We start from the raw sequence: 25,138 nt of genomic DNA, 5'->3' as shown, positions 1-25,138 counted from the left end.
CTGATTATACACAGATGAAAAATTTGTTTGCTGGAATATGGTAAGTATGATGCAGTCAATACAGTGTAAAATATCTGTAATAAAAAAAGAGATGTGCATGCATAAGTACACAAAGTTAGAAAGGAGTCTCAGGAGCTTATCCTGAGGAAGTTAAAAGAATTCTATTTTCCATTCATTCATTGCATGATTTATTATAACCGTTCTATAGAGAAGCACCCAACAGAGAAACCGTGGTTAAAGTTACCTTGTTGTTTCCACCGTAAATCCCCCTTTTTGAATGATTTATAACACTGCTTTTTTATTTGCTTTTCCCTGAAACTTGGCATATAGGTTCTTAAACTCTGAACCATTATTTCCTCAAGTTTAATTAACATAAGGTTAGCTTTTCTTTTTTTTCTATCAACCGGGGAAACACACACACACAAAAGTCACATGGGATATCACAAATTCTATGTTTCTGCAAAAGGGCAGCTGCCAACAGGAAGCAGATAATGATTGTCATATAAGAATCCTTTTAAAAATCCGTGCTGGACAAAATGAGTATGTGGAGTGTTGTAGGGCAATTTAGTTAAAAACCAGCTTCTGATTTCAGTCAGTGGAGCATATTTCAGAACGAAATTTGCAGCACTGCAACAATAATTATAATTTAAGACATCCAGAACTACAAAAATAAAATGTAATATTAAGTATCTCTCTCTAAAAACTGTGACTTGCTCAAAGTATTACAGTCCTTTTGAAAAACTATGGGTTGACCCTAGCATTGTTTAGTTTACTTTGAAAATTTTTCTTATTTTTTTCTCCGGAAAATTATATTTCACATTTAGGATCATGTAGAAACAAATATGAATACAAATAATAATTTATAAAATAAATATTTTTTACTTTCTATTGAAGTTCAGTATTTTGCACAAATCAAATGCCATAAATATATCCATGGAAGTTAGTTTTTATATGAATAAACATACGTTAGTTAAAATACTTAATTAGATATTTATGTTGACTTTGAGAACTGTGTGTAGCATACTTTTACATGTAAATAATTTGAGATTATATCGTTGATAAGGTTACACTGTGTCCCCCACCTACAATCTCTTCTTGAATTATAATCCCTAAGTGTCAAGGGTGGGACCAGGTAGAAGTAATTGGATCATGGGGCTGGTTTTCCCCATGTTGTTCTCGTGATAGTGAGTGAGTCTTATGAGATCTGATGGTTTTATAAGCGTCTGCTATTTCCCCTGATTGCACTCACACTGTCCTGCTGCCCTGTGAAGAAGGTGCCTGCTTGTCCTTTGCCTTCATCTGTAATTGTAAGTTTCCTGAGGCCTCCCCAGCTACGTGGAAATGTGAATCAATGAAACCTCTTTCCTTTATAAATAACCCAGTCTTGTGTATTTCCTCATAGCAGTGTGAGAATGGACTAATACAATAGGGTTTTGAAATACATGCATTCTCTTCTACCAGTCTAACCACCTTTCTCAGTCTCTGTTGCTATCTTTACCTGTTGTGTCCCTTCTTTACATTTCTATTCTTAGAGTTGTCCTATGCTCTCTTCTATTTTTTTATCTAGCTGATCCTTTTGAGTAAGCTAGAGGATTGCTACTTTTTACTGATTTTTTCTTAATATCTTAATATTGATAACTCCTGAATTTATGATCCAGTTGAAGTCTCACCCTTGCATTTTATGCCACCATACCAAATGTGTACATGGCCCAATGTACACATTTATCTGAAGGGTCCATGTTACCTAAAACTCAACTGGATCAGAACTGAATTATTTATGTTTGTTCTCCAAAGTCTACCCCACCACACTTTTTTTATTAAGGTGTGTGAAAATTATGATTTTTCTTTCCTTTTTTTTTTTTTTTTTTTTTTTTTGAGATGGAGTCTCACTTTGTCACCCAGGCTGGAATGCAGTGGCATGATCTCAGCTCACTGCAACCTCCACCTCCTGGGTTCAAGCTATTCTCCTACCTCAGCCTCCCTAGTAACAGGGATTACAGGGGTGCACATCACCACAGCTGGCTAATTTTTTGTATTTTTACTAGAGAAGAGGTTTCACCCTGTTGTCCAGGCTGCTCTTGAACTCCTGACCTCAAGTGATCCACATGCCTTGGCTTCCCAAATTGTTGGGATTACAGGCGTGAGCTGCCATGCCTGGCCCAAATCATAATTTTTTATTGTGTTTTTCAAGTTATTCATCTGAGCACTTCTATTTCTGAATAAATTTTCTATCATTCGAATTTAATGGAAAACATTTCTAAAATATAAATTAGTATGATTCTTTAGTATCTGTGTAAACCTTGGCATACCCCAACCTCACTGTATCATCTTATAATTGAATATTTAGTTGTCTTTATATCTAGATAGATAGATAGATAGATAGATATCTGAATATGCTCTGGGAGCCTAGAATGTACTCAGCTCATAACATATGCTCAAGAAATTTTTGTTGGATGAAAACATTTAATATGAAAACACCCTAATAGTTTTAATCATATATTTCACAACTTATAATTGTTTCAGCAATTTTTATTAGATTTTATATTTGTCTACATGATTTATTATATTTTTATTTTTTACTATTTGTCAATGATATTAATATTTTATTGAGTAATAAAAAGTAAGTCATGTAAATTATGATTTAACTCAAAATTATGAATGACTAAGTTAGTTCTCAACAAAAGCAATAACATTTTATTTCTACTGTCCCAGTTATCTTATTCGAACCCTACAGGTGAACTAAACTGGGATCATTCCACTCTTATAATCCATTCCTCATTATTTCACCAAAAAATATATCTCTCTTTATTTCGTAGAGACGAGGTTTGAATGTATTGATCTATTTTTAGGGAATTGACATATAGAGATATTACATCTTCTGACTTGTGGTCTATCTGTGTATTTACTTGTTGTCTTTCATTTTACTCAGTACTATTTTGCACTGTAGAGATCTTTTATGTCTTTTGTCATATTTTTGCATATTCCTATTGTTTCTGGCTATTGTAAATAGTACTGGTTTTAAAATGTTATTTTCTTGTTTCTTTTTTTTTATATTTATCCTGTATCCTCCAACATTGTTAAACTCATTTATTAATTCTGGAAGCTATTTTGTAGATTTTTACAGTTTTTTTACATAGAAGATTATATTGTTGGCAAATAAAGACTTGATTTTCTCAGTCTTCTTTTTGAATCTGAATGCCTTTTATTTCTTCTTTCTTCATTGTAGGATATAACTATCCAAGTATAATGTTGAATAGAAGCAGCATCAGTAAACATCGCTGTGCTTCTTTTAACCTTAGTATATACTCAGTCTTTTACAACTAAATATGATCTTAACTATAGAATATTTATTAATGTGATTTACAGGGTAAAAACAATTCTTTTATTCCTAAATGTTGGATTCTCTAAAATGTCTTCATCTATAATAACGTTCTTATTTTTAGTTTTGTAATATGGTGACTTACATTAATTTCTAAATTTATAACAACTTTGCATTCTTATAATAAAGGCCTCTTGATCACAATATATTATATTACATTTATTTTTGGATTAAAGTATCTAAAATTCTGTTAAGAACCTTTGCATCTATATTTAGGAGAAATATTGATCTGTAGTTTGGCCTCTTCTAAAAACTTTGTCTGCTTTACACATCAAGATAAAAGTGGCCCCTTAAAATTTGTTGGGAAGTATTTAATCATCTTTACACTAATGGAAAAGTTTGTGTATAATTTGTGGTATTAGTCTTACACATATTTGGAAGAACTCACCAGTGAAATTTTGTGTGTATAGAGTTTTTTTATTAGGAAGCTTTAAACTACAAATTTTTTAAGCACATATTTGGCTATTTTTTAGTACATATTTTGCTAAAGGTTATGTTTACCTTTTAGTGAGCTTTACTTGCTTTTGTGTCTTTCAAAGTATCTCTTCATTTATTCTAAGTTGTTAAATGTCATAAAGTTGTACAAAATATTGTCATATCATTATTTTAATATCTGAAAACACTGTAATGATTTTACCTCTCTTATTCCTGAAATAAGGAATATTTGGAAAATATTCTCTTTTTCACTCTCTCTCTCTCAGTCTCACTAGAAATTGACATGCATCAGTTTTATTTATATTTTCGAAGTATGACTTTTGGCTTTCATTGAATTTTCTTAATTACTTTTTGTTTTCTATTTCAAATATTTCTGTTATGATCTTAATTCTGCTGCTGCTGCAGCAGACTTTATATACACTTATTTTTCTAGCTTATGCACTTATGCAGCTGACTTTATATGCACTTATTTTTCTAGTTTCTTAGGTGAATCCTGATGTTATTGATTTGATAGCTTTCTTATTTTCTGGTAAAGATATTAAGTGGTATAAACATTCCCATAAGGTAGGGCTTTAATAGCACTCCACAAATTGTGATATATTGAGGTTTAATTTTCATTCACTTCAACATACTCACTAATTCTCTTTTACATTTCTAGGGTTTTTTCCTTAGGTCATTTAAAAGAGTGTCATTTTGTTTCCAAATATTTCGTTATTTTTTATGAATATTTTAAATGTATTTAACTGAATTTTATCTCAATCAGAGAACAAATTTGTATAATTTGAGTCTTTTAAAATTTGCTGAGACTTGCATTATGACCCCAAATATATCTTATCAAGGTAAATGTTCCATGTGCATTAAAAATAAATATGTATCATCCTATATTTGAGTGATGTGTTCCATATATAACAATTGAATCAAATTAATAGTGTTTTCAAAGTCATCTGTATTGTATTTATTGATATTCTGATTATTTGTCCTATTAATTATTGAAGAAAACATATTGGCTATAATTTCATAAGACTATTTGATTTGTCTATTTCCTTTTGCAGCTCTCTTCATTGTTCCTTTATCATTTTCTTGATATTCTGTTATTAGAACTGTAAATATTTAGAATTGTTGTATCTTTTTAATCAATTACTCCTTATACTGTCATGAAATTATTTTCTTTGTTACTGGTAATAGTCTTACCTGTGAAGTCTACTTTGATTGATATTAATACAGGTATTCTAGTTTTCCATTGCTTAATGTTAGTATGGTAATATCTTTTCCCATCCTTCACTTTTAACTTATTTGCATTTTTATATTTAAACCACATGTAGGCAACGTATAGCTGATGTTTCTTTTTTTACCAAACTGAAAATATAGATCTTCTAATAGAATGTTTAGATCATTTGTATTTGTTGTAATTATTAGTAAAGTCAGGTTAAATTTACCATCTTCCTCTTTTTGGTTTGACCCATATGAGTTTTGGAAAAAGAGAAGACACATAGAAACAAGAATATAGAAACAAGAATGGCATCTATAATTCCACCCTCTAGTGAGAAATACATTTATAGCTTTGGTGCAATCATTTTATTCCTTGATTACAAGTATATACAGAAAAAATATATTCACCTTCATACTACTACATAATTTTTAAAACTATGTCCACATTTTATTAGCATAATAATGCTACAAACCAACATTCTTTCACATAATTCATAACTTTCATGTCTGCTTATTTCTTAGGATAAATTCTTACATGCTAAGTCACTACCTGAAACTTTGAACTTTCTAAATTGCCCAAGATTTATGTTTATTAAAATATAAAGAAAAAAAACAAAAAATACCTTCAGCATTTTGGGGCATAAAAACATCTAATTGTTTACAATTGTTTCTATTGTTTATGCTGGCCATTAATAGATAGATGATGGATAGATAGATAGATAGATAGATAAATTCATGTTTTCCATGACATTTTTTCTCTTTGATATTTTGACATATTTCTCCAGTCCAAAAATATATCATTAATTTGTTAAAAACATTCAGAGTGTATATTTGCTATAAATAATTTATTGTTTTTAGCTTCTTTTGACTTTACTCATTTTATTTTTGGCTCAGAAGTATACATACATTATGCAATAATATATATTATTCTTTTATGACTTTTCCTATTGTTTCAGTTACCTAAATGTACATTCCAATAGATTTAGCTCATAATTAATTATTTTTATGTATTTGTTTGTTTGTATTTTTTAATATTGGTAACACATTTTGCTCATAAGACCATTCTGAACTTAGCTTTAGTATTAGGTATCAAGTAAAGCATAAATATATCCACTCTACTTATTAATCTAGTAACTAGCCTTTTAAAATTGCCATTTACATACTAAAAAGCCTCTTTTTTCTTTACAATGCATGAGGTAATTTTGATTGTTTCCCATAATTCTTAGACAAATAGCACATATTTTATTTGTAATTCCTTGTTAATATTAAACTAAAGCAGACTCAAGTCACTCTTGGACATTTTGTACAATTAACCATATACTTTACCAACTACATTATATGTTTTTCACCATTTTCAACTCATTCCTGGCTGCATTGCATAGTGTCAGATATCCATTTCAAAATTGGTGAGACTGCTGACTCTATTTGAGGGTTAAGCTTAAGGATGCATGGAAAAAAAATGGTCATTATGAATATTCAAATCAACTATGAGATCTTGAGAAAAGAGTTGGGATGTGAACATAAAACAAGAAAGCAAATGTCTGAACTCTCAACTCTTGAGGTTCTCTACACTGGAGGATAACCACTTTCTAAACCCTGATTTATCTGATTCAAGAATTCGCATCAGCATTCTTGTTATCCTCCATGGTCACTTTCTTAACATTGGTCTTCTACTTATTTGCAATTTTTCCGATCCTCTGAAATATATGGTTTCTTGTTGCTTTGATCGGTAACTTAATAGCAGCTCATTTACACTGCAGCATTCACTATAGAATTTGGGATCTGCATTTATTCTCCATCATATTCAGCTCACCTTCAAGGGCTTGAGTGATTTTACTGCTCATGTAGATAACCTATTTAAAACTCTATTCTCATGTTATTTCTTGAACTCCAATGACTTACCTCTTTATGGCCACATTATGAACATTTAAAAAATATAGATACAAGTGTGGATCTACAGAATTATGTCTACAACTTCTCCATACAGTTCTCTATTGATGAATGATATGGTTTGACTCTGTGTCTCTACCCAAATCTAGTAGTGAATTTTAATCCTCACGTGTCAGGGGAGGAACATGGTGAGAGGTGATTGGATCATGGGAGCTAGTTCCCCCATTCTGTCCTAATGATAGTAAGTGAGTTCTCACAAGATATGGTGGTTTAAAAGTGTTTGTCAGTTCTCCTCTCACTCTGTCTCTCTCGCTGCCATGTAAGATGTGCTTTGCTTCCCCTTCATGTTCTGCCATGATTGTAAGTTTCCTGAGGCTTCTCCAGCTATGTGGAACTGTGAGTCAATTAAAACTCCGTTCTTTATAAATTACCCAGTCTCAGGTAGTAACTTTATAGTAGTGTGAGAACAGACTAATACAATGGTGTTCTCTCTGCACTTACTTTTCAAAGTCATTGAAATTTTCTTTTCTATATTCTTTGCTGGTATCTGCTTCTATCACATTTTCCCTTACATTCAGCCTAAATTTTGCTCTATCTTCTGACATGATTCTGCACTACAGTGGCATCCTGGAGCCATTTTCTTTCCTAGTCTCTACCTCAAGGGCCCTGTACCTATGCTAAACCCTGCTATTTGTCTCCTCTATTCCTATATGATGTAGAAATGCAGTCAAATAGATAAATAGATTGATTTTTCATAGAGATACAGTTTCAAACATCAGCAAAGGCTTCAATGCCAATTATCAACCTATTTACTTTTCCTTGGTCACCTATGATATGCTTTCCCTATGATAATCATCCTAAATCCTAAACCTTAGTAAATCTTCATAAGTGCCATATCTTATCTCCACTCTACCATTCACAGCAGACAACTGTGCTTTCTATAATATGGAGAAAATTAGGAATAATAATGTTATCCTTTAATGTCCATCTTTGTATGCACAGAAAAATATCAATTTTTCAGACTCACTGCTAACCATCTTCTGCTCAGTAGGCTTTTGCTACTCTACTTTAAAGGTAATCTGTGAGGAAATTGAAATCATATTTCTATGGATGATGTGAAACAGCTTGCAGTTCATGTGTTAGAATTGAAATATGGAAATGAAGTATACACAATATACTGCTAACAGTAATCTTACTCTCTCTTCTCTTACATAAAGTTGAATACGCAATTTAGAATTCCATGTGCATTACCCATCTTATTTCTTGTAAATGGTTACAAAAGAAATATAATTTTGGAGATGAAGCAAGAAGAAGTAGTAGATATGAATCAGCCACCCCATTGAGCCACTCCAGATGATAACCAATGTCTCAGGCCTTGATCCTCTTATGGAGTCAAGAGAAACATTCAGCTGGAATAGTCTCTTGTTAGGTGATCCAACATTTTTTCTCAAATCTGGCTTTAATTAATCATATTTAGAGTTACTTCGTGCAAGGTAAGGAAACGCATTTAATTGTTGTTCCAAATTTATACTTTTTTTCTTCGTTATTGCATATTTCAATGCAATAGTGAATGAAAGCAAACAGACACATTTAGCTTACCAAAATACAAACTCAGAAGTCAGAGATTTGCCCTTTAAATTATAGAAAACGCAATTTTAGTTTTACATTATTTTGTTCATACTGGTCTTTGGATGATCTTACTGAATCACCAGATAATTATTTATAATTATCAGTCATGCATTATTTATAAATAAAACAATATTCTCAGACTAGTGTTACTTTAAGTAGAGTAAATTTAAATAGATATTTGTTGATCCACTTTTATATGGCTTTATTTTCAATTTGATTTATTTATAGAATTAGGTAAAAAAATTATCATGCTATTTTTAAAGGACGTTGAAACCAACCATAACTACTATTTGTAGAATAGTGGCTTTTACAGAGATCCAGGATCCATATTCTGTTCTCAGCTGAATGACCAACCAGCTATTACCTTAAGTCAAATGAGCTCTAGAGAACTCTTTTTTTTTTATGAACAAAATCAGAAAGTTACATGGAAAATCACTCTAGTCTTTTTCAGGTCTACTATACTATGAATATATTGACTTAAATGTCCTGGATGTAATAGTACCATCAATACATGAAGGGCACTGCGAAGAATACAAGTGTTGTTTCCTGGCATCTCATCCAAATCCACGGTATAACTGGCTAAAGTGCAGGAGGTTTTGATTATGTGTCATATTTATTTTGTTTCAGTCATAAAGATTCTAAGTTTCTTCATTCTCTGATGCTGCTATAGTGATAGAAACTCAGAAATAATTTATTATGTTCTGCATTATTTAAAGAAGCAATTTTCCTTTTCTGACTTAAAAAACTAAAGGCTAAAAAGTACTACACATAATACTTAAGCACTAGAAGGAAATATCTAGTGTCAAGTCAATAAGACAATAATTATATTTTAATTAAAATAAGCCTAATATAGACCTTGTTATCTAAGTTTTAGCATATTAATAACTTCTGAGAATTTAATTAATATTCAATAATTTTAATTTGATTCATAAAATGCAATATTTAAAATACCTACATAAATAAGTGAACATAAAAAATTTCTAGAAGACAATCACATGATGTCATAGCATGCATGGGTGAAAGATGTAATCAAAATGCAATACAGGTAAAAAGATATAATAAGAGTATGAAAGAATTATGGATGTGATTTCAGATTCCACATTGCAACCAATCTTTAGGAAAATATCACTTGTCAAAGTCAGCATAATATAAAATCAGAATATCCACAGTTATGTAAAAATATTCTCAAAACACTTCTCTCTTTTTTGTACCTGTGTAATACTGAATTTTCTTTATACTATCTAACCAAATATCATATTGCAACACACTGAATGCAGAAGAAATATGAGAATCTAGCTGTTATTATTAAGCCACAAATTAAAGAGATTTGTAAAAACCTAAAACAATGCCATAAAACATAAAATATAAAGCCTATATTATTTATGTTAACATGAAGTGGAGTTATTATTGCTTTATTTATTTATTTATTTATTTATTTATTTATTTATTTATGTATTTATTTAGAGACAGAGTCTCACTTCAATGCCCAGACTGGAGTGCAGTGTCAGGATCACAGCTCACTGCAGCCTCAACTTACCAGACTCAGGTGATTCTCCCACCTCAGCCACACACATAGATGGGACAACAGGAGTGTGCCACCACCCCTGGCTAATTTTTTGTATTTTTTTTGTAGAGACAGGGTTTCATCATGTTACCCAGGCTGATCTTGAACTCCTGGGATCAAGCAACCTGCTGGCCTTGGCTTCCCAAAGTGCTAGGATTACAGTCGTGGGCCACTGCACCTGTCCTGCTATCTTTAAATGAATTAATTATGACATTTATAATTTTGTCATTTTTGTTTTCTAAATATTAATATATGATCCTCATAAACAAAAGCTCTTGGATGATCTATGTTTTTTAAACAATATAAAGAGATTCTGAAACCAATAAATTTCAGAACCATTGGCCTTTATATTTTATACGTAGTGAAGGAGTAAATGTGAGGAGTATAAATCAAGGAGCCTGACATATACTTAAGGGTACCATGCATATTGCTTATAATTTGAAATATATAAAAATGAATAAATAGAAATTTCACTAAGACATTATCATTTGCTCTCTTTGCCTAATAGGATTAAAATGTAATTATTTATTAAAATAAACTTTATTTATGGTTTTCAACATTTTCTTTTCAATACCCAAATGCCTTTCCACTGTAAACAACTATGAAATCAGATAAAACAATGATACCACTCTTTTCAGGCTGTGGACTACACCGAGATTCCTTAGAGAAATAAATTTCACGTGACAAGCCCTAAGATTGCCTGTTCTCTGCCATTCAAGGTGTAGAGAACTGGTGCCTGAGTAGAACACATTGGCCACACTGACGTGAAGCAGAAGTGTTCAGAATAAGAAGCAAATGAAATGACCAGTCTCTGTAGAGCAGATAATTGAAATGGAAAGACCTGGTAATAAGAGCACCCCAGATAGCTATGAAAGGTATCTCTACAAATCTTTGGCAATGAACTGAGGTGTGCATGCCCAGCATGAGACCTCCCAAAGCTTATCAGATGTGTGAGGCTATGGGGTTGAAAATGGAACTGAAATATGTGTGACAGTTGCACACGGCCTTGGAGGAAGAAGAGAGCTGGGGCACTTCGTAGCTCAGGGTATTTTGAGGTGGAGAAATATTCTCAATATCACAAAATACCTCTGGCATCCATCTGAGATAACAGCAAGTCTGGTCTTAGGGATAATAACCACACCCTAGAATAGAACTTAAACAATGCTGGCCCCAACATAAGCTAAAACCAAGCCTTGACAACATACATAAACAAAAGGTTAGAGATTAGTCCTGCCAAATTGGAAGGATTTAAGAACACATTGCTTTCCTTAGATCTTCACTAAGGAGCACTAGGCTTAAAGCTAAGACTACAAACTTCCAAGGTAATCATCCAACAATTTAACTATTTACTGAAAATTAAGAATCTTCAGAAGACAATAACATAATCTAATCTCTATGGTGTATTAACTATAATTTCCAGTGTTCGATCAAAAATCACTATACATAGAAAGCAACTGGAAACTATGAGATTTATAGGCAAGAAAAAATGTGGGACAATATGACTAATGGCAAAAGGCCTAATGTTGCATTTAACAGATAAGAACTCTAGGAAAATTTTGTGGCAAGACAGAGAGAGTGTGTGCGTGTGTCTGTGTGTCTGTGTGTGTATATGCATATATATATATATATATATATATATATATATATATATATATATACACACTCTGAGTATGCACATACATATATACACTCCAAACAGAATAAAACCCCGAACAGGATCGTAATGAATCAAGCCGAGACAAATTAGAATATATACATATATATGCATATCTATATAGACACACAGAAACACACACATACTCTATTATTACTAAATATATGTATATGTATATATGCATACATAGTAAAAGTGTATTCAAAGTAATAATACAAATTTGTTAATTGTTAAAAAGTATGTTTTCAGGCCAGGCGCGGTGGCTCATGCCTGTAATCCCAGCACTTTGAGAGGCCAAGGCAGGCTCGAGGTCAAGAGATTGAGACGATCCTGGCTAACACGGTGAAGCCCTGTCTGTACTAAAAATAAAAAAAATAATTAGCCTGGCGTGGTGGCGGGCGCCTGTAGTCCCAGCTACTCAGGAGGCTGAGACAGGAGAATGGCGTGAACCCGGCAGGCGGAGCTTGCAGTGAGCCAAGATCCCACCACTGCACTCCAGCCTGGGGGACAGAGTGAGACTCCGTCTCAAAAAAACAAGAAAACAAAAATAAATAAATAAAAATATATGTTTTTAATGAGCGCAGATGGGAAATTTTAGCATAGAGTTGGAAACTTCAACTACAAAAAAGAAATTCTAGAAATATAAAATGTCTAGAAAACTATAATGACAGTATTGGATAGGCTTAAAAACTTATTGAAGGTGACATATGAAGCATTTGAAGGAAGATCAACATAAATTATCCAATTTGAACAACAAATTGAACAGGAAGATGTGAAGCCACATGCATCTGTTTACAATATCAAACTTTCTAACATAGACAAAATAGTATCCTAGAGAGAAAAGAAAACTATGTTTAAGAAAACATAAATGTCTGAATAAATAATATCCAGAGTGCCCAAATTTGATGAAAAACACTAACCCAAAGACCCAAGAAACTCAGCAAGCTGCAAACAGAATAAAAATAAAATGCATCAAGCCTAGACAAATTAAAAGCAAACTTCTGAAAATTAAAGATAAGAAGACAATCTTCAAAGTAGCAAGATTGGGAGAAGGGCATATTGTACACAAGAAAGCAGGAATAATAATGATTACTGTTTTTCTATCAGAAATAATGGAAGCTTGAAAACATCTCTATGAAATCCTTTGGAGTAGATGTCAAAACATGATTCTGAATCAGTGATATCCAATAAAATACGAGAATTTATCACCAGCAGCTTACTATCCTTTATTCCACTTAGAGAAGAGACATTTTTTTTTTTCGGTATGCTGAAAACACTGCCACTGGTTTATATGGACATTTTTCCTACTGTTTTTTTTCAGAATGCAATAATTACGTTGACTACAGAGGAGAAAACTCTTCCTGATTAAAACAAGAAAAGGAAAAACGAGTGGTTATTTTTCCCTCACCACCAGAGAGAATGCTCTTCCCAATCCAAAGACAGAATTTGGCTAAATAATACCTCATTTCTGAGAAAAATCTTTTCAGTCAACTGCAGTCAAGTACATTTAATGTGTTTATTTAGGATCATAGACTGGTGAGAGAAATGTGTAGACCAGTATTTCTTTTTAGTAATGTTTGCTTGATTTTCTATGTTATGAGGGTATAACATGTGAAATAATGAATACTACTCTAAAATTATTATACTTGTGTTTACATGTGAAATAGCCATATTTCCCTGGAGGGTAAAAAGTATATTTATACAGTATGCAATTTCTAGTCTTGTCAAATTTTTTTGTGAAAATGTTTATATAGATTGTATATAAATATAAAAAGATATTAAAAATGAAACAAATTTAATGAGTTTCACACTATGTTCAAAATTTACCCCAAATATAGAGGTTTACATTTAGAATTGTTTAACTTGATTTCTATTCTGATTAATGCAATAAGTTTATCTGTTGCTATATTTAAGTTGTTGAATACATATTATAGTTTCTAATTTTTTAAACTTTAGCAATAAAACTTTAAATTCTAAAACAAACCAGTGGTAACATATGAGAATAATACCTATAATTTATCCTTTTATATTATTTTCCTTTCAAAGTTTAAAATTTTTTCTGATATTTATTTAGTGTTGTATTAATACTCCATCTACGATTTTCCTTCTTTATAAGTTCATTTGCTTTAATTTATGCTTTGAAGATTATGTAATTGGATTTAGGTTTCATTACTATATAAAAGGAAATAAATCATTCACACTCATCATGAGATGTATGTTCATAGTTCATAGCTCGAGTTCATTTAATTCAAAACTTTTTTTTAATATATGGTGACGATTTTTCAAAGTAATACTTTTTTGCCTATTTTATGACAATGTTTAAATCAGTAAGATTTAGTAAATTATCTATAAACGCACCTCAACAAATTGAACTAGCAAATAGGAAATTCATGCTTTAAATAAACCATTTGTTGGACTGATCATATTGGCCACATATCTATCAAGTCTCTGTTTTACTCTGTGCGCTTTAGACACAGCAATGCTGATTCATCTTGGAAGGAAGAATATTAAATGCATTTCTTCTTTGCTGACCGGATGAATGTAATACTTTACTAGTTTTATTTAACACATCAATATAGAGAAAATATTTCAATGGATTTCAGCTGTTTTATCTGCAAATGTTCTGAATACATGAAAGGGTGGGGTAGAAAGGGGCCGCTATGAATATTAGATGAAAATGTTGATTTTTTTTTTTTTGAGATGGAGTCTCTCTCTGTTGCCCAGGCTGGAGTGCAGTGGCGCTATCCCGGTTGACTGCAACCTCCTCCTCCCAGGTTCAAGCGATTCTTCCATTTCAGCCTCCCGCGTAGCTGGGATTACAGGCACCCGCCATCATGCCTGGCTAATATTTGTATTTTTAGTAGAGACGGGACTTCACCATGTTGGCCAGGCTGGTCTTGAACTCCTGACCTCTGGTGATCCACCCGCCTTGGCTCCCCAAAGTGCTGGGATTACAGGCGTGAGCCATCGTGCCAGGCAGAAAATGTTGATTCTGATGTGAGTGTGATCATATCAGTCCATTAGGGTATGCTAACACAAATTTCAGGGACATTGGAAGGCTGTTGATATGGTAGACACGGGTTCCTGATGCATTCTCTTGATCTTCTGAGATCTTTTAGTAATAACTGAAAGTGAAAAAATGTTGTCAATTAAGATCTGAAGTAATAATCAAGACAGGCACAAAGAGAAGCTTTTCTTTTTTTAACTGAAAAGACTGTTAAGTGGCAAAGCCAGATGCTATAGATTAAGCACACAGCTACACTAAATCAGCATTCTCTTTGTTAAAACACCTTGTCTTTTCTGAACCCTTTTGCTAATGCTGTCAAAAACTCCCTGATGTTAAAAATTTTGAATAAATAATTACTTTATAGATTCTGTACTTGTAATTTATTTAGGTGACTGTCAGAGATGGAAGAGTTATGAATTTGTACCAAGTTATCCATCTGTTAACTTGCAGAAAACAGTATTTTTATTAGGCTTTTATTTTTCCAGTCCTTAATCCAAAACAATATCATGACATCTCATCCTTCTCTGAGAAAGTGAATATCATGGACAATAGTAATTAAAATTCAGATCACACTTCCTTCTTGGCTTATTTAAGGTCTTCAATTTCTGACGTATTTACTAAAAATTCATCTCTCTTTTAGATCACTAATTACCAAAGACTGCTAGGCTGGCAGAGTTTTAATGTGATTGAAAGATTGTTTTCAGTGGCAAGAAACGAATCAGGCAAGAGAAAGCTGGGTTTTGCTGTGACGGGCATTGTTTAATTTAGCTCTCTGGGGCTTCCAGAAAATCCTCCTTGTTCTGTTATGTTGTAAAGATTACCCTCCTGGAAACATGAGGGAGAAAGAAGGAAATTTCACTTCTGGTTGGTTAGCCTTCCACACAAAAAGTAACCTATACTTTCCTGGGTATTTGTTTTAGCTTGATTATGTAGCTTTTAAGTTAGTGGTTTGATCTAAGCCTCCTTGATCTGATGGATTCATATTATTGATTTTATTCAAAATACAGCTGTGAGGCCTATGCATTCATTCACATGGGTAGAGATAGAAAAAAAATCACTGCTAAAAAATACAGTATAAAAAGAAATACAAACATGAAGTAGATCCATGTATCACTTAAGAAGCAGAATGGCAATTGCTTTCCTTAAAGGGAAGAGGTAGATAGAAGATTTTTATTTTTCCATAGTTATATCATTCTTTTACAATTTTGAGTTATTTGTGTGGAAAGTTAAAAAACACCAACAAACATCTAAACTTGAAAAATCAAGAAAGAGAAGCATAATCATATTATCTAGACCCATGGGGATAATGACTCAAACAATAAAATCATAAATATTTAAAGGAGTTGGATAGAGATAATGAGTGAAGAAGGTATGATTTATATACTACAACTTTTCATTGACCTGTGTATATTCTTTCACCAATACCACACTGTCTTTATTACTGTAGCTGTATAAAAATCTTGACGTCAACAAGCATGAGTCCTTCTACTTTGTTTCTTTTTATGGTATTGTATTGATTAATCAAAGTTGTTTATCTTTCCATATAAACAATATAATAATTTTATTGGTATTTATAAAATAGCTTGCTAGGGTTTTTGCTTAGAATGCATTGAATCTTTGGATTAAGTTGGAAATAACTGATGTCTTGACAATATTGATTCTTCTAATCTATGAATATACAATATTTCTTGATTTATTTAGATCTTCTTTGATTTATTTTATCAGAGTTTTATCATTTTCCATATATAAATTTTGCATGTGTTTTGTAAGATTTATGCCTGTTTCATTTTGTGGTGCATTTTGTAGACATCACTGTATGTTTCTTTCTTAAATTTCAAATTTTAATTTCAATTTTTATTGCTGGTGTATGGGAAAGTAATTGATTTTTGTATAGGAACCTACATTCCGAAACTTTGTTATACTCACGGGAGATTTTTTTTTGATTCTTTGAAATCCAAATAGATAATCACGTCATCTGTGAACAAACACAGCTTTATTTCTCCTTATTAAATTGCGTACTTCCTATTTCCTTTTCTTATTGCACTAAGTATGATTTATAGTACAATGTTGAATAGAGTGGTGAGAGAGGATATCCTTCCTTGCCTTGTTGCTAATGTTAGAAAGAAAGCATTTAGTTTTTCACTATTAAGTATGATGTTAATTGTGGATTTTTCATAAGTCTATGAAAGTCTATAGTTCTTTAAGTTAAAGAAACTATCTTAACTCCTAGTTTAATGAGGGTTTTTATTTTGAATGTGTGCTGGATTTTGTAGGTGTATTTTTTCATCAATTGATATGAATATATAATTTTCTTCATTTGTCCGTCGATGTGATGAATTACAATGATCGATTTTCAAATTTTGTACCAGGCTAGCTGTAATATACATGTAATAAATCCTAGTTGCTCATAGTATATACTTTTAAATTACATATTCATATCTAATTTGCTATTTTTTGAAGATTTCTTCATCTCTATTCATGAGAGATATTGATCTTTTCCTTTCCAGTGAGTTTTTATCAGGTTTTACAATAAGAATAATCTGGATTTATGAATTGAGTCAGGAAGTTTTTCTCTAGTTTTCATTTCCTGGGAAAAAAATCACATAGAATTGGTATCCTTACTTTTTGGTAAAATTCACCATTGAAACTATGTAGGCTTAGTGATTTCTTTTTTGAAAAGCTATTTGTTATAAATTAAATTTTCCTGATAGAAATAAGCCTATTCATATCAACTATTTATCCTCATGTGAATTGCAATAGTTTGTGTTTTTTGAGGTATTGATCCATTTTATCTATGTCATCAAAATTGTGAGCATAGAATTGTTGATAGTATTCCTTTATTATCATTTTAATGTCTCTAAAATCAGAGTGATGACCACATTTTTTCTGATATTGGCTGTTTTTGTTCTCTCTTTTTGTTCTTACACCTGGCTAATGAAAGTTGATAGATTTTATTGATATTTTTTCAAAGAACAAGCTTTTGGTCTGTTGATTTTCTTATTTTTATTTTTTTGTTTACCACTCCATTGGTTTCTGTTCTAATTTTATTATTTATTTTATTTTGCTCACTTTTGCTTTAAATTGTTCTTCTTTCTATAATTTCCTAAAGTGAAGGCTTAGATTATTGGTTTTGGATTATTTTCTTTTATTCTCTAATATATACATTTAAAACTGTAAATCTTCCTCTAAGCACTTTTTTAATGAGTCTCACAGGTTCTAATAAATTGGATCTTCATTTCGTTCAAAATAATTAAACATCTTTTCCTAAAACTTTTTGTTTGACCCATGTATTATTTAGAAATGTGATATTTAATTTCCAATTGGGGAGTTTTTCGACTTTTTTTTAATTTTTGATTTCTAGTTTAATTATATTGTAGACTAACAATATATTTTTATGATTTCTATTCTTTTAAATTTGTTGAGGTTTGTTATATGGCCTAAAATTGGTCTATGTTGGTGAGTGTTCTATATGCTTTTGCCTCCCTTTTGATATGCCTTCTAATTTTTTTGTTGACTTCCAGACATGATATATCGGAAAATAGGAGCTTAAGTAAATAGGCCTTTAGTGTTAGGTTTTATGTTTACTTGGCAACAAATTGGCAGCATTTAATATTTGCCATAGTAATAGGTGCCAGACAGTTCGACCCTTTAAATTATTCTAGTACCCTTATTTTTGTCTTCAGTACCTTCTTTGGGATTTCCTAAGAACTCCACCTTACTTAGGGTCTATCTCACAGGTTTTTAAGTTGTAATCTACTGGGGTGTTTTATTTTGTTTTGTTGTTGTTGTTGTTTAGAGACAGAGTATCACTCTGCTGCCCAGGCTGGGGTGCAGTGGCACAATCTCGGCTCACTGCAACCTCCACCTCCCAGGTTCAAGTGATTCTCCTGCCTCAGCCTCCCAAGTAGCTGAAACAACAAGTGCGCACCACTTCACTAGGCTAATTTTTGTATTTTTAGTAGATACGGGGTTTCACCATGTTGGTTAGGCTGTTCTTGAACTCCTGACCTCAGGTGATCCATCCGCCTGGGCCTCCCAAACTGCTGGAATTACAGGCATGAGCCACCGCAACCCACCCGTAATCCACTGCTATAGAGCCCTATTGATGTGGGAGTATGGTGTTGGGGGAGAAAAAAAAAACAGTGATTTATTATTTTAGGTAAAATCTCAGTTTTATAGAAGACTTGTCTACCTGGGCAGTGTCCTTCATAAGTGATTTTTTTTTTTTTTTTTAGCTTTTTTTCCTTCCCTGGTGACACAGGAGGTTACAGGGGCTAAAGTCTTGTAACTTCCCTCTAGAGAGGATAAAGTTTTGGTAGAGACTTTTCTCTGGAGTGTAAGCCTTTGTTATTTAATAGCTCTCTGGGTGTATTTCACAGTCTTTCTTTCTTTCTCTTTCTTTTCTTTTCTTTCTTTCCTTCCTTCCTTCCTTCCTTCCTTCTCTCTCTCTCTCTCCCTGCCTCCCTCCCTCCCTCTCTCTCTCTCTCTCTTTCTTTCTTTCTTTCTCTGCTAGTACCACAAGAGGTATCTCACTTGGCTCTTCAACATAAGAAACTGTGAGGCTGCCAGATATAAATCCGTGAATGCATGGGGATCCCTGTGACTACCGCTTCCTTCCGATTCTTATTCTCTCATAAGACCTTAGTCTCCAGCAATTTGTCAAAATTACCATTCAAGTGTTTCTACCACTTTATGGCCCCAGTTGTGCATGCTCACAGATGTTGACTCTGACTCTCTATATTCACTTGTCCTTCCAAATTTTGGAGTGGTGATTTTAACTTGAGATTTCAGTTTTCTGGTGGATACAAAAGTCATTGATTTTTGCTATGTTCTGTTTTTATTGTTGTATGTATGGTATTAATAACTCTCAAGCTCTTTAAACAGCAGAAATCCCAAGTCTTAAAATAACTTTTTATACTTTTAGATTACCTTATCTGTTATAATTTTCTTTGTAAGAATACATTTGAAAGAGGATAAATGTAACTGCAGGATAAACAGATGATGTGACATATGTTAGGAGAAAGAAAGTCATATGAAAAAAGATCGATAATTTATTTTTTGCTTCAGTTTGTCCTGCATGTTATGGGAAATGTGAATTCCAGTCTTAGTTTTTCTACTGGTTATCTGTGTGAATTTCAGCAAGTTACAAAATGTATCCTGATCTCTGTTTTCTCATTTATAAAATGAGTCACTTAGATGAGATAATTCTAAAATGTTTTCTAGCTATAAATTTTTAGCTTATTTGATATATAAAAGGGCCATCACTGGCGATATTGATTTATTTCTTTCTTCATTCATGTATTTAATGCATATTAATTGATTTTTAAATCTGGGCTAAGTTAAACATCATCATGAAGAACCATGTTTACTTATAATGCATATTATATTGCAAAGAGGCAGCACATAAAGAAGTAAAAAGAAAAACATCGGGAGGGAGCTTAAGAAATCTTTGATTTACTTTAAAAACACTTTTAATTTTTATTTATTTATTTATTTATTTATTGAGTCAGAGTCTCACTCTGTCACCCAGGCTGGAGTGCAATGGCGTGATCTCGGCTCACTGTAACCTCCACTTCCCAGGCTCAAGCAATTCTCATGCCTCAGTCTCCCGAGTAGCTGGGATTACAGGCGCCCGTCACCACACCCAGCTAATTTTTGTATTTTTAGTAAAGTTGAGGTTTCACCATGTTGGCCTGGCTGGTCTCTTTGGCCAGGCTGGTCTTGAACTTCTGACCTCGTGATCTGCCCACCTCAGCCTCCCAAAGTGCTGGGATTACAGGCATGATCCACCACGCCAGGCCTAATTTTTATTTTTAATTGTAAAATGAGAAGTTAGTTTGTATATATTCATGGGGTACAAAATGTTGTTAATACTTATGAATTTAATGTGAAGTAATGAAATCAAGTGAATTAACATATCCATCATATCAAATACATAACTTTTTTTGTGGGGAAAATATTTGAAAAATATTTGAAATTTACCCTCTTGGAGATTTTGAAATGCACAATACAATATGACTTACTATATTCATCATGCTATACAATATATATCCAAGAAAAGAAATGTACTTTTTCTATTTGAGGCTTTGTATCCTTTGACCATCATCTCCCTATTCCCTTTGCCTCCTGCCTCTCATAGTCACCATTCCACTCTGTATTCTTTTGAGTTTGATGGTTTTAGATTTTACAAAAAATGAGAACATGTATCTTATGTTACTTAGTATAATATTCTCCAATTCCATCCATGTTGTTTGTTGCAAAGAAGAATATCTTCTTTTTTAACAGTTTTAAAATACTTTTGCAAGACATATATATACATACACACACACATTGTATACACATACATACAACGTATACATATATGTATAAACACACACATACGATGGAGTACTATTGTATGTGTATATATACATAACACTATATTTTATACACACACACACCATATTATCTTTATCCATTCATCTGTTGATGGACACTTAGGTTCATTCCATATCTTGGCTATTGTAAATAATGCTGCAAATAATTTGGGAGTGCAGATATTTCTTTTACATACTAACTTCAAATCTTTAAATACCCAGAAGCGGGGTTGCTGTATTAGACGGTAATTTCAATTTTAGTTTTTTGAGATATCTTCATACTGTTTTCCTTAATGGCTATACTAATTTACAATCCCACCAACAGTGTACAAGTCTCCCTCTTCTATACATTCTCACCAAAAGTTGTGATTTTTTTTTTTTTTGCCTTTTTGGTAATAGCCATTCTGACAGGTGTGGTGTATTATTTCATTGTTATTTTAATTTGAATTTTTTTAATGATTAGTGATGTTGAGCATTTTTTCATATGTCTGTTGGCCGCATGTATGTCTTCTTTTGTAAAGTATTTATTCAGGTCCCTTGCCTATTTTTTGACTGGATAATTAGTTTCCATTATATAGAGTTGTTTGTGTTCCTTACTTATTTTATATATTAACCCCTTATCAAATATATGGCTTGCAAATATTTTCTCCTGATCTGTCATTTGTTTCTCCACTCTGTTGTTTGCTTGCTGTGCAAAGCTTTTTAGTTTCATGTAATCCCATTTGTCTATTTTAGCTTTTATTGCCTGCACTTTCAGTGTAAAATCTAAATAAATTATTGCCCAAACCAATGTCGTGTCATTTTTCTATGTTTTCTTATTATAGTTTTACAATTTCAGGTCTTACATTTCAATGTTTAATCTATTTTGAGTTTGTTTCTTTTATGATGTTAGAGAAGGGTCCTTCACTCTTCTGAATATAGATATCCAGTTTCTTCAACATCATTCATAAGAGTGTCCTTTTCCCATTGTATATCCTGGGTATCTTCATCAAAGCTCAATTGACCATACAAATATTTGTTCATTTCTATGATATCTGTTTTTTTGTTTGGTCAATGAATCTATGTTTATGGCAGCACCACACTGTTTTATTTTCTACAGCTTTATATTACAGTTTGAAATCAAGCAATGTGATTCCTTCACCTTTGTGTTTTTTTTTTTTTTTCTTGCTCATAATTGTCCAGGTTTATTTGGGATTTTGTGTGATTCCATATAAATTTTGGAATTATTTATTCTATATCTGTAAAAAATGACATTGGAATTTCGATAAGGATTGTATTTAATCTGTCGATCACTTTGGTAGTATGGATATTTTAACCATAATTTTTTCAATCTATGAACATGGAATATCTTTCCATTTATTTGTGTCTTCTTCAATTATTTTATTTTTTAATTAATTAATTATTATTATTATTATTTTAAGGAGTTTTGCTCTTGTTTCCTAGGCTGGAGTGCAATGGTGCCATCTCGGCTCACTGAAACCTTTGCCTCCCAGGCTCAAGAGATTCTCCTGCCTCAGCCTCTGGAGCAGGTGGGATTACAGGTGCCCACCACCATACTGGCTAATTTTTTGTACTTTTAGTAGAGACGGGGTTTTACCATGTTGGCCAGGCTGGTCTTGAACTCCTGACCTCATGTAATCTGCCCACTTCAGCCTCCTAAACTGCTGGGGTTACAGGAGTCAGCCACTGTGCCCGGCCTTCTTCAATTATTTTCATTACTGTTTTATAATTTTCAGTCTACAGATACTTTACCTTTGTGATTAAATTTATTCCTATTTTATTCTTCTTGTAGCTATTATAGATTAGATTGTTTTCTTGATTTCTTTTTCAGAATTTTTTTTGTGAGAAATACTAGTGATTTTCACATGTTGATTTGGTATCCCTTATATTTGCTGTATCTATTTATTAGTTCTGACAGGTTTTTTTTATGGAATATTTAGGGTTTTCTATATACAGGATCATGTCCTCTGCAAACAACAACAATTTCACTTTCTTTTCTATTTGCATGCCTTTATTTCCTTATCTTGACAATTGCTCTGACGATGACTTCCAATATTACCTTGAATGGAAGTTGTAAGAGTAACTATCCATGTCTTCTTCTGGATCTTGGAGGAAAGAAATAAGTAAAAGTGTTTTTTTCCAAATACATTAAAATGTCATATTTAAAAATATAGTAAATTCAGTGTGATATAATTGTGCTTAATTGGGACAAGGGTACAGATGTTGATTGATATCATATCATTTATATGATAATTTGGGCAGTCAAAGAAGCCATTACAATGGAGAAAAAATGTGGACTGAAACTTACATGGCAAGAAAAATTCAGCAAAACAGTTAAAAATACATCATTCCTGACAGAAAGATCATCAGGATTAAAAGCTCCACCTTGGAAAGAATTTTAATATATTTTGTAAAACAACAAAAACAAAACAAACAAACAAATGAAAAACAAAACTCATTTGGCTAAAAAAGAGAGAAATGGCAGAAAATGAGTCAAGATAAATAACCAAGAACCAGTTCATATATAACCTATTGTCCATAATATACATTTGGTTTGAAGTCGAGGTACAATGGGGATCTATTGGAACAGAAAAGAAAAACATCTGAACTATTTTAGTCTGGGCAAGAGAAGACAGTAGAGTGAATTGGGGAGTAGAAAAAGAGACAGCAAAATGTGAATGGTGCCGATGTCAGTTTTAGAATTCGAGGACACAGGGATTTTGAATGTGAGTGATAAGGAAAGGAGAAGTGATAAATAACTTCTAAGTTGTGGTCTTGAGCAGTTTGGTACATTGTTGTGCCATTAAATGAGATATGATGACAAGGAAGAGGAGTAAATTCAGGAGGAAGTAAACTTCTGTTTGAGCTGTATTTGGTTTGTGATTTCTTTAGACATCGAAAGAAAAATGAGAGCTGTAAAAACCAGAAAAACATTGGCAGCTATTTTACAAGGTGAGGTGGCCTAGGGGAAGAACATCAATGAGCAACAAAAGAGAGACGACTGTGATCAAGATGTGAGGATTTCTACTGTAAAAACATTTTAAATAAACATGAGGAAAAAATATATATTGCAAGAGCTCCATTGCAGAGAAGTGAAATATAGGGCAGATGCGGTAATAATGCATGAACACAGCTTAGATATCTGGGAAAATAAGATAGAACTCAGAACTAAAATACCTAAAATAAACTTAAAGACTGAACATGAAGTGGTAAAGGAACTGTTTCTTAGCCAGAATAAGTATGTTCAAGTTTAAATTAGAGTGGTATACAACCAACTCCAACAAATAAAAGAAACAAATTCAAGAAGAGACCAAATAAAAATGATTTACAAAGTCAGACATAAAGCTACTGTTTTAGACAGATGCAGCTTCCTACTAAAGATGCCTATTTTCCCTCTTAAAATGGGTAAGGAGACAGAGGAAGTCACCCTGGATCTTAACAGAAAGAACCATGTGAGCCATTTATGGAAGAATTAGTTCACATTTGTAGAAAGGACACCTACACTAAAAACTCTGTTACTTTTTTCAAGCTTAAATCAATACCTTTCATTCCTTAAATTAACATTTAAGACAACATTATTTCTTTCTCATGGCCACTTATTTACATCAACCTGATTTCGCTTCTCAATTATAAATAAAGAAGTTTGGAATGTGTGAGGTAATTCATTGAAACACCTTCATTTTCTTAAATAGATCAGGTTCAAGGCAATAGCTGTATTAAAGCCACATACCTACTTAGTGGAAAATTTTATTTTAGAACTCCTAAGTCACCATATTGTGACTGTTTGTACTAGGACCTTTTAAATACAGGAAAAATTGGGAAGAAGAGAAATTTGCTTATGCCCTTTATAAAAAATGTATTTATATGAATCACTCATTAATATTAGTTTATACATGATTTATCTTATTTTTATTAAAATAATCCATTTATATGAAGCAATAAGTCATATAAAAGAGGTTTTCTTTGATTAAAGGTTAATATTTAACTTTGAAAATGGTACTTTGATAAAATGAGT

Source organism: Pan paniscus, chromosome 5, assembly GCF_029289425.2.
Source record: "Pan paniscus chromosome 5, NHGRI_mPanPan1-v2.0_pri, whole genome shotgun sequence".
NCBI lineage: Eukaryota > Metazoa > Chordata > Mammalia > Primates > Hominidae > Pan > Pan paniscus.
Note: the sequence above shows the minus strand (reverse complement) of the source record.